Source organism: Buceros rhinoceros, unplaced genomic scaffold (genome assembly GCF_000710305.1).
Source record: "Buceros rhinoceros silvestris isolate BGI_N320 unplaced genomic scaffold, ASM71030v1 scaffold27435, whole genome shotgun sequence".
NCBI classification, from domain to species: domain Eukaryota; kingdom Metazoa; phylum Chordata; class Aves; order Bucerotiformes; family Bucerotidae; genus Buceros; species Buceros rhinoceros.
Window position 1 is genome coordinate 5,992 of NW_010412694.1, and position 11,446 is coordinate 17,437.

Genomic DNA, 11,446 nt, shown 5'->3' on the forward strand with positions numbered 1-11,446 from the left:
TGTAGATAAACGGGTTTGTTTGGGAGAAAGCACCACAGCCTGTCAAAGCCTTTGTCTGTATCACTGAAGAGTAAATTCCTGAAGAGTCAGGATGCACTAGATAGCCATAAAATCACAGAAAGCAGCAGGAGGAAGTTGTCTTGGCTGGGTCTGCTGCACAGTGCACACTCTCAAAACCCTGATGCAGTTACATCTGTTACATTCTCTTTCATTTTGTGTCTTCTGCATTTTCATTCCAAGTTGCAGTTGCATTTTCTACAGTGTTCTTCATATTTAATTCACATATGAACTTTGGACACACCGGTCTCCCTCTCTCCTGCATTTCACAACGTGAATAGTTTCTTAGGAGTACACAGAGACCTATGGATAAAGCCATAAAGGTCAGGGTCCTGCGGGAACTGTCATTGTGAACAGGATACATACAGTGCTTCTGTCTGCTTTTGGGACATGCAGAGCAATGACTGCGGTGGCACCAGCTGGGCCTTGAGCTGGGCCACAAGTAGGCTCTCTTCGTAGTGGGGGCAACGGCACTGGAGACTTTGCACCCACACTTCTCTCGGCTGGGTGAGAGCTTCATAACCTATGAGCTCCTGGCAAACATTTCACTCTAAGACCTGGAACACCCAGTTCAAAGCCGGACATGGGGCAAGGTAGGGCAGGATGAAGCATTGTCATTACACTTTCTTTCTGCTAAGCCTGTCGTTACTTATGCTACTCTCTTGTCCCACACTAACCTAGTTCCACTCATTCCTGCAGGTTTACACTTAAAACATTAGTTAACAGTTATTAAGTCATCTTACTCCCCAAGTGTTGGTTAGCAAACTCTATGCTGTCAGCTCTTTGCACTTTTTCTCATCGGCCAGTTCTTCCAAGCATACAGCTACAGTTGGCTCTTCTTCTCTGAACTTCCTCCAGCTTGCCTTCCTGGTAAGGAGGTGCAGAGAACTGCATTCACCTTTTCCAGATGCTATCGCACATCAGTTCCAAGAAGGGAGGCTTGCTGGCTTTCTCTCTGGTGCATCTCTGCAAGAGCCTCAAAGCCTATCGACATTTTTAACTGTTGAATCACCCAGCAAATTCAAATGCAAATTCAGAGGCTCTCCTTGCCCGGAGCAGAAGTCAACCCATCTTTTCCACCCTCAGAGAAAAGGAAGACGGCAGACCTCGCCTTTCTGACAAACATTGCCGTTTTTGTGGAGAGCGCAGCTTGTTTTCTAACTCTTTGCACTAATCAGGTAAATTGGCTTATTTATGACAGGGAGAAGAACGATAGGAAGTACTAACTAATCCCGTACTGGTGGTCAGAGCAAAGCAAAAACAAAGCCGGTTTCCAGTTCTCTGTGCTGAGACTGATTTTCCATTGTCATTCCACATTATCTTCCCATTTAACTCTGCCCATGCAATTCTGTTGTGCATCCTGTAATTCTGTTTTAGTAGGTTTAAAACAAACAAAAGGAAGTACTTTTTCACACAGCGCATAATTAAATTGTGGAACTTGTTGCCATGGGAAGCACTGGATGCCAGAAGTACAAACGGGTTCAGAAAAGAAGACAAATTAATGGAGGATAGGTACATTGATGAGTATTAATCATAGTAGCTTGCTCACAGTGTTTGGCTCAGGAAGCCCTTACACTGCTGTTTGATGAAGGCAGGAAAGGATTTCTCTATCCGCGCTTGTTTCTCACACAGTTCCCCTCAGTAGCCTCTTCTGGCCACTGGCAGGAAGAAGCCATTGGAATTAATGGTCTGTCTTAGTAGAACAGCTCTGATGTTCCCCTCCTAACGAGAGACACAGATGTCAATAGTTGAAAAAAAAGTTTCTTAAAAAAATCTTTAAGCTGAAAAATTACTTCTGAGTTCCTCTTTGGGCATTTTTATCAGATCTAATCCAGCCGACATTAATATACGAAGTTTACAGCAAAGTGTACAACTGAAACGAGATATTTTAAGGCTTTGGAATGGCCATGTTTGTTTGCCAAGCCAAAAGTTTGAATTTGCAGATATTACAGGTTGGATCAACTTCATTGGGAACTGATGTCAAGAGGAAACCTGTTATCTGTGCTGTGAAAGTTGTATCTGCTCTTGGAGCTCTCTCCCCTCCCTGAATAAACGCTCCCACAGCCCAGCGTGGTGCCATCTCTTCTTGTTGACTTTGCTCTGTAATTGCTGGTTTATCAATCTCTCCTCAGACTTCTCAGTTTGTCTTGACTGATGAACAAAATGAGCAGTGCCATACATGTACAGTCAGGAAAGAGAGGACAGCAGGCTGACAAGGTGGTGAGCAAGCCCCGTCCCTGGGGCCACCGCTCTTACCTGGGCAGGGAGTCTCATTCCACAGGCTGCACCAGTTACTCCAGTCTGGGAAGAAGGGTCGGAAAACTGGCCCATAACTCTGATAGCGTCGAGAGTTGCTTTCTTTTCTTGTTCTGTGTGTTCGGCTGCAAAACACGTAGTCTGATTTAATCTGTATTGCTTTGTCATTGAGGTTTCTTTTGGCATCATTTCTGAATGACAGTCTTCTCATTTTGGTCATGGCTCTGTTTCCCCACTTCTCCTGCATTAGAGGAGCTCAGACCACATACTATCTGCCTTAGTTACTGCAGATCAATTCACTCAGGCAAGGTAATGAATAAAATCAAGAGATTTGGTTAAAAGCCAGAAAACACTGTGACTGTTGGCGAAAAACTGCCTCACTGAGACGGTAACGGCAATACAAGAGGAACAAATTCAGAGGCTTCATTTTCTTTTTGCTGCCAGAGGGCCCAGAGTACAGGATGTTTCCTTGGATTTTGAATAATTTATAATTCTTTGGTTGCAGGAGGGAGAAAGTCAGACTGCGTAAGCTGACTGACCTAGTCATCTGCTATTCGAGCTCTATCATGCAGTACTTTGACTTTAGCATCTCAATGTTATCATCCCAAATTTCCTAAACGTTGCTATAGTTCCTGCCTTGTATGATGGCAGACTCTGTGGAAGGAAAGCTTACATTCAGGTCAAGCATCAGGAGCAGCACTGGTTCTCTTTTTAGTCTGAGTGCTTCTGGAATGAGGAACACGAACTCCCAGTGAGATGCAGCAGTGACTACAGCAGCACTGCGCTGTCAGCCAGGGGAGGAAGAAGAGCATGGTCCACTGACTCTGGACTGAAAACTGGGGTCATGGACACTTACCTTTGCCACAGCATTGCTGCTGGAGCTCAGAGTACCACACTGATGCCTGTCTGTGCCTGTTCATCTGCTCCCTGACCAGCCTTTTAGACTAAACTCTTCTACAGCTGTGATCCACATAGTGCCCTGTTCAGTGTATCTTGGCAGAAGCTCTTGGACTATCCATATTAATTTTGACACAAAAGCACTGATTCAAATATTGAAGCCCTTGAAAGGAGCTATCAAAGGCAACTTTATTAGCCCTGTTTCACTAACAAGTTAAGAGGCACCCATGAAAAACTATGATCAAGCTTTTTTCTGTCAATCAGTTATTAATAATCCAGTTCACAGTTTTTCCAGTGCCAATTATTCTTGTCTTTACTGACTGAGGTGCACTACTCGTGATGCAGAATATTGCCTAGAAATAATAGGTTTAAATAAACAGCCAGCCCAAGCCCAAAGGTAAAGAGCTAGTCCCGGGCACCAGGAAAGATAATTAGAGAATAACTAACACAGATAATCAGCAAATCATTCAAATGAATTGATTTGGCTCTGGCCGGCATCCCCGTTTCTGCCTGAAAGCTTCCGTGAAATCCAAATAAGTGGCAGTTATCTTACTGTCTCTTCCTGTTATCTGACTCTAGTGACAGCAGGGGAGAGAAGGGAAATCATGTCTTTGAACAGGATCATGGCCTTGCATTTAAAGTAAATACTACATCAGGATGGAAACTGCCTGAAGAATGAGTCTGCCTTGGCTTGGTCCTGAGCAGATTAAGTAATGTTTTAAAACCAGACGATATCAGATTCTCGAAATAGCTTCAGGACCTTCATACAAATACACACAACAGAGAACCAGAAAGTGCTATTTATAATGACCTGAAGGTGGCTAATGGTACAGCATGATGTAGCTGTGAAGAGCCAAGTATTTTATGTTTCAATACATGTCTTTAACATTAAAAAAACCACAAAATGAAATTTCAAAGTGAGTGACGTTTATCCCAGATTCATTTATGAACTTCTAGCATCAAAGTTAAAATCATCGCCTCCTTCATTTCCCATGTAGTCAATGGAGAGAAACAAGCAGGGCACCTAGCAAAGAATCACCCTCTGAGGTTCCCATCTCTCCTCTGGCTTTGGCAAGAGCAGGGTATGACAGGGCTCTTGCTTAGGTACCTTCATGCAGGGGCCTGAACAAACATAGGTAGGGTAAATCTACGCCACACTTTGCCTTGGAGGAAAACTTGGAGCCAAGAAATGGCTTAAACACAAGATGACAATCTCCACTGAAGCTTCACCTGGACTTCTGAGCTCCAAAATCAACCACAGCTGCTGAAGAAGTGACGAGGGCTGAAAGCCCACATTCTGCCGCACCGAGCTCCAGTTGGGTTTAAGACTGGGCCCCTCAGCACAAAAAATGCAAATGGGAATAATTGCAGCTCCATTAATATGACAAGATCCAAACTGTGGTATCACAGGAAAGGATACATGGGCTGTGCTTTGACAGCAGCTTCTGTTGGCAAAAAGCAGGCAGTATGAATTGCCAGCACCCACGTTAGCACCCTTCTCACTTTCATTCACAGTGGGCACTTCCGACAAAATTTTTGTGGCTGTTCACACAGTAGCAATGCCACAGAGAAGACGAACTTACGTGTAATTCTTGAATCCTGACAGTACAAGATCCGTACTTAGCCTTGGAGCAAGTAGCACAGAGCTCTGGAGTCAGATCTTCAGGACTGTCCACACAAGAACAAAATAGCATCAAAAGCACAGTGGGCACAAAGTGTTTTATAGCTCTTCTGTCAGAGAAAGCCGAATCAATAACCATGCCATAGGGCAACTGGCCATCAAGGTAAGTTACAGAGAATTGCAGCGCTTTTCGGTCTGGGCACCAAGCTGATTTGCCATGTTATAAACTGAGCGTATCAGACACACATCAGACAGGCTGGCATCTATGTTGCAGCCCAGCAACCAGCAGCCTGACATCTCTGGTAAACTGTACTTCTTGTGATGTGCTGCTCACTTCCTCTGTACTCCATCATCTAGCTAACCCTTCCTTCCACAAGCTGCAAGCCCATGAAAGAACTAATCACAATCACCTCCAACACAACGATGCTGCAGCCAAGTGTATTTCATTAAAAAAAACCTCAACTTAATAAATATTCAGTGTTGCACCACAGTTTAAAACAGTCTTCCTAAAGTACTCCCTCTCTCCTTCCATTATTGGTCCAAAACACCAAACAAGCAATGACAAGTTACAAGCCTGTAAATCAGAACTAGAAATCAAGGAATAATATTATAGTAAAATACACTGTGAGCATTCTGATAGAATTACTTTTGTACTGGATAGCTCCTGCGTTATCAAAGCTCAGGAATGTACTCTCACTAGGTTTGAAGATACCACTTCTGGTACTACTCCACAGTCTCTAACATTTGCTGTATTTCTCCGCTATTTCAAAAGCTCGTACCCAGATGGATGGACGGTATTAAGCAATGGAGATACACATATAATAAAAAAAAATATAGTTAAAAAAGATTAAGTTCCAAGTACTCTCATTTTTGGAAGGTCCAAATTAACTTAATAATTAGTCTTTTTAATATTTTAAACCCCCTAAAAGTCAGATTTTATTATAGATCTAACATATTTTTCAACATACTATTGTGAATAGTTTAACGACAAATCCAGGAAATGACAGAAGAAAACTCCACTGCATAATACGTATGTACTTATGTACTTAGTGGTTTATTTTGTTTTTGGTTTACTTCTAGAGCTTTACAAATGTTTTGTCAAAAATTTACTTCTATAACTTTAAAAATGTTTTGATTCTGTTTTATTGAAAAGAAAATAAACTGAAAGGGAGACTTCAACCCAAACAGTTTTTCACAGCAGTAAGTATAAACTCTGGAAACTAAAACACAGGCTAAAAATGTTCAGAGACTATTAAATGTAACGGAAAGCAAGCAACCACCAATTAACTAAATTTTTGCTGCTAAAGCAGTTTTATGTTTGCTATTCACAGGTACTAACATTTATGATAGTAACCTTTATAAAGTCAATTTAATTATCTTTATCTTATTACAAATAATAAATTTAGCTGTCCTACAATGAAAATCAATTGTCAACATAAGCTATAGTTAACATCTAATAAAAAAGCCCTCTGTAAATCCATGATTAATAAGATTGGCTTCTGTATTAACTAAGAGACATCATAAAATTTCCTTCCTTACATTAATCTGTATATTCAAGGTTCATCCTGCTGGACTGAGTTTCCTAAAATAAACTGTTAGAGTGAGCAAGCAAAACTTTAGTGCCTATCATTATTATGTTATAACCTTTTAAATATCTATCTATAGCTGAATGATTTTGAAATCAATGTCGTATTTTAATTAAGTCATAGAGGATGGTGGCTATAACAAATGATAAGCAATTCACTACTTTGTTTCTCTTAGCTTCTGAACATAATGATAATGCCACTTATGTTTTGGTTTGAGCATTAGGGGAAGTTAATTGAAATGTGAAAAACCAGTTCCCCGAAACAGTCTTTACATATGACAGGGGATACGTAAGGGCATCTGTGTCAAAAAAAAGAAAAGAAAAGAAAAGAAAGAATTTACTCCCTCAGAAACACATCTACAAGTTTCTACTTCCAAAGCAGGAGTAGTGGTGCTCAGGTTCAGCATCAGGTTATGTTCTGGAAGACAGGGGATTATCTGTGCCATCTTTTAGAGGTTTAAAAAGCTCCCCTTCCTGTGGTACACACAGTGTCCTGAGGCACTGTCATGATCCAGTGGCCGTTGACAGTTGGTGCTAGCTTCAGCTGGTATTGGTCTAGTCTTCCAGCAGCAGAACACTAACATCATACCTACCCCGAAAGATCCCAAAGTCATTTTACAAGGTAGGGGAAGCAGGTATGCTCAAAGTACCTGTGAAAGAACATACAGAATTAGAGATGAAAACAACCTCCAGGACCATCTAGACAAACTCTTCTAAATACCCTGAAATGCTTTGGCCACAGAGACCAAACAGGTTCCCAGATTTTTAAATGTTTTTTAAGGCATCCTTATCAACTTAGTAGGTTCTTTGGAAAACAGAGAGTCTGATCTTTCACTTTATTACTTGAATACAATTCAAGTGACTGCACTAGAATTAGCCCCGTGTAAACCTGGACTTGCACAGTGGAGAAATCAGTCCTCTGAGAAGCAGCATGCATTATTTTTACTTGAATGGCTAGGGAGGAGAAGACCATGTATTTAATCTGTTTAATATTGGTCATAAATGCTGAAAGAGAAGACCATATTTTTTTTCCTGCCAAGTATGATTTTTCACTTTGCAAAATTACTGTGGTAATTAGGGAAAAAAAAAGATATTTTTAAAAAAATTAACTTCTGCAAATGAAAATCCAATTCCTTATGAGGTGAAAAAAAATCTTAATGTAGTAGCATTAGTACTCTGGAAATTATCAGAATATAATTATAGTCAAAGTTACATATGTTTGCAACAATTGTAGACGGTTACATCTAGAAAGACTCAAAAAAAATCTAATGTACTTTTATGTTATATTTCTGCTTATTTAATTCTTACATTTTGGTAATTTTTAATAAAATGCATTGGTCAAGTTCACAGTGTTAGTCATTTTGATTCATTCTTTGAATTGCAACGTTTAGTTATGAACAGACCAAAAGAGTCACAAAAACATTCCAGATACAACTAAGGAAGTCAAGGGAACATTTATATAGGTTTAATACTACGGAGAAAAAGGAAACAATCCAGTCAATCTCCAGTGTTTTACAAAATCTAACTCTGTGCCACCTGAAAGCTGACAGTCTTCTCATGAAGTTTTAGAAATTTCTCAAACCTCATATAAAAATGGCAGCTTGTGTCTAACTCAGTCCCTGACAAGAGACAGCTGGAACCAACACTCGCTCCTTTTTAGCTTCTGAAGAGCTCGTCTAGCTGCAATGTAGCTAGACCCTTTACCAGAGAACCAAAGATGATTTTAGAAGCACTCTGAACGTAGGATTTTAACACTTTGCTGCGCTGTGTTCACACTTTCACCATTTTCAAGATTGAGCATAGCAATGCTGCTGTGGACTGATGGCGCGTTCAACTCACAAGAGCAGCCTGCTTTGCTCAGTGGTCTACCTCTCCCCTCTACTACTGTGTCACATAAAGCCTACTAATGCAAAGCCAAGCACGATCTGTTGTTATTTAACTTCATAAAAGTAACTACACAGGTGGGGGGGCAGTTTACAGAGCACTAACCTCTACCTTAAAAAGTAGTTTATAACAGGGAAAGAAAAAAAAAAAGAGTAGTCAAATGGTTGTAAACACTTGTTTAAAAAGTATGTATTTACCAACTACGTATTTTAATTTCCGCCCCCCCTGTTTTTAATGCTCTGGAACATTAGAACTCTTTCTTTTTTCTCTTCAATCTCTTTTTGATGGAAAAGGAATGTTGAACTTAATTTTTCCAGTTCCTTCTAGCTTTAGTTTTAATTTTATCACCACGAAGAGTTACAGGATTCCTAGACCCACGTAATTGCTTCTGATACCCAAAATAAAACCAGCCACCAATAGCATCCAGTCATCTTGGTCTTCTTTCATCTCTTCAAATAAATATTGTGTTCTGAAAAACTTTGATGCACCAAGTGCTGCAGCTCCCTGGTTTCTAGAAGGAAGCAGGAAGTTTCCTCCATTTACTCCTAACTGCTCATTTTTTCCTTCAAAAGCAAGCTGTTGACTCTGAGCGTCTGTACTTCCCGTAGCTTTCTTATCATTCTCTCTGCACTCCCCCTTTATATGCATTTGAACTTGCTGCAGTTCCTCATTTCATTTCCCCACATTGCTTTCATCCTACCTGGACTTTGTTAAATCAAGAGTTGTCCCACTTGGCCACTAAGCCAGAATCCAAAAAAACCTAATCAGGTTAATTAGAACACAGCCATACACCACAGCCTGTCACCACAACCCTCCCTCCTGCTCAGTTGGACTAATGCAGTCAGGGTACAACCTTACCATTTATTCTGGGAAATAGCTTCCTACTCTTATTACAAAGGACATCTCAAACTAAGACAAATTCAAACCACCATATATGCTAGCCTAGACCATGCCATTTCTTCCAAGTTTGATCCATGAATCCAGTGACTATGTGCAAGAAGAAACTCCTGCTTTATTTTTCTTACCCTCCTTTTCTCCTGTGTACAATACACCAAAACAAAGTGGCATTGCTTTCTACTTTGGGCAACGCCCACGTGGTGGGAAACCCAGAGAGCAGGTCAGGAAAAGGATTTAGCTACTGAGAAAGTGTCTGTCAGCCATGCAGCAAGGCTCAGAACAGGTTGGACCATCTTTTTCTTAAATGTGGCTCTTCATAAAACAACCCCTCATGGGTTAGAATTATCTTCATGGAAGCATAAATTCAGTATGTTTTTGAAACCTGTTCTTTTAACAGACGCTTGATGAACAGCTTGGCAAAAGCTCCTGGTTATGGGCCAGTACTCAAGCTTTGTGCTAACACTATAGTGTTAGAGCCATCTAGTGGGAGCGGAGACAGGACAGAGAAGCAAAGAGGCTCTGCACCCAGGTCATTCATACTGTGTAGCTTTCTGGTGTGACCACCCAACACCAGGACCAACAAAGTGATCTGCCATGCCAGCACCATAAACAAAAGAAAACATGACTCTGAGGAGTACTTTAGAAAAAGTATATAAGCAGCCTGTGAAATTCATACAGCTGCTAAGGCTCCCAGTTATCAGGAAAGCAGCTGAGAGAGTGTCAAAGAGAATAAAGCCAGGATGCACATATTCTGCAATGATTTTATGGATGTGAGCCCCCCTTAAGGTCAAACCCCGTTTGTTCATACTGATCCTGTGAACTCCACAGAGAAAATGAAGTAGCATGGTGAAAGGCTTGCAGCAGCTTAGGCCATTCCAATACAGCTGTGGGATCAATTCTTCTGGTTGAATTTTAGTTAGTAGATGATTTCTTCAACAGTCCTGGAAGATCATGCTAATATCTAGTCAGCAAGAACAGGCATGTGGTGCAAGAGGAGAGCTCGTAAGTCCATTAAGAATTTGACAATATGCCAAACACTCTCTGAAGGAAACAGTGTTTTGAACAGAAATACTTGGTATATAAGCCAGGTATCAAGACATCATAACATCAACACAAAATAAATTAAAAAATCCATACTTGTGTTTCTTACTCATTTGTAAGGGAGTTAACACTTTCCCTCCTCCTATCAGGCTCTTAAGAACAAGCAATTAGCTTTGCCACAGACGGAAAGGAAGACAACCCAAGAGGTAAGACAGGTGGCTCAGCCAAACACAACTCAGTAACAGTCTATCTCATCCTAGCATTCAAAGAATGAGTGCAAGGGCATACTTCAAATTATGTCTTTGCGTCTATCACCAGGACTGCACTGCGCTGTCTGAATGGTGTCCTAAGTATATGTGATTGACATACTGGCTCAAAGACAAGTACATGTGGAGCATCTCTTTGAAGAAACATCAGCTTAGGCCTGCAAGCCAGATATAGAAAAATGAACAATCTTTTAAATCATGTTTTGACAGTTAGCTAATCATGCTTAAACATAAATCAACGCTGTGTTCCAGTGTCTCCCCCCATCCCATCACAATCCTATTCATCTACTACTTCATCACAGTGTAGTTTGAAGTTTTCTTCAAAGAACAGGTGGTCAAATCCTGCTGTCAGTTACTGGAATTCCACTGCTGTTATACAACATAGGTGCTGCATTTGTAACCAATTTTGCATGTTTTAATAAGTATCTACACTTTAGAGGAAATGCTGTGGGTTTGCAATATATAAGCTGCAGTATCACAACATATCGAAGCCAACACCTCTCAGCTGCAGGTTAAAAGGAAGGCAAGAACAGTGGGGTTTTCGAACCAAACCAAAACAACCCCAAGTCCAGTAGTGAGACTAGCTTTTATATACTGAAGAGGCACTGAAATAAAGCTATTATCTATTATGAAACAAGGCAGGGAACCATCCTTTTCATAGCTGCTAAATTTTTAGCTAAATTAAATCTGGTAATATAAGATGAAAGTCAAGTAAGCTGCTTTTACTCTGAGGGAGGTACTTATACATTTGTTTTCCACGTATCAATGATTTATTTGAAGTATCCCAATTAAAAGACAGCCATCTACTTCATAGAAACAGGAATTGCACTAAAAAGCAGGTACAAAACCAGAACAGTTATTTATACTTAATTAAAAAGTAAATGCTGACAAAACATTTTTCCACATCACCACCTGCTCTGTTTTAAATCTACTGAGAAACAG